Raw genomic sequence first — 727 nt, 5'->3', positions numbered from 1 at the left:
TTGTTTGCCCTTTGTTTGGGTCTTGGATCATGAGAGAACCTTGAGAGAGTGTTTTTAGGTGTCTAGGGTCTGAAGAGAATGAAAATTAATGAGTTAAAACGGGGTTAAAGGGTCTGATATATATCAATATATCTCAACCGCCTATGTGGGCCCCATAGAGAGCTGCTTGGCGCACTCTCGCGAAAACGCGAATATCTCTCTATTCCGAGATCGTATCGACAAACGGTTTAATGCGTTGGAAAGTAGACTCATAGATCTTCAATTTGATAGGAAGATCACCCCATAATTCCATGTACATTGGGAGAAAACTGTAGTAACATTTGACCTAAATTTTATGTAAAATTATAAACGTAAGTTGCGACAACTTTTATCGACTTTTGTTTCATAACTCTCTTGACTTCAAGACTTATGATATGGATATTATATTATTCAAATACATTAAAACAAGACCTCTTGGGAAAATTAATCACCTCTAGTATTACCCGAAAATACAGGTTACAACATCCTCGATTCGTTTAACGTCAAATACTTGTTAACCACTGTTATACACCCTTGTATCATTTAAGACCAATAGGATTAAATTCTTATCATCTCAAAGATAATATCTTTTTGGATTTACGTCGAGTAACGTACGGCGTGATCTATGGTATCCGAATTTGGGTTGTAACATCCTCTCCCCCTTAGGAACATTCGTCCTCGAATGTAAGGGTTTATGGGGTGTCTAACT

This window comes from Nicotiana tabacum, chromosome 17, assembly GCF_000715075.1.
Source record: "Nicotiana tabacum cultivar K326 chromosome 17, ASM71507v2, whole genome shotgun sequence".
Classification (NCBI taxonomy): domain Eukaryota; kingdom Viridiplantae; phylum Streptophyta; class Magnoliopsida; order Solanales; family Solanaceae; genus Nicotiana; species Nicotiana tabacum.
This window is presented reverse-complemented; position numbering follows the sequence as displayed.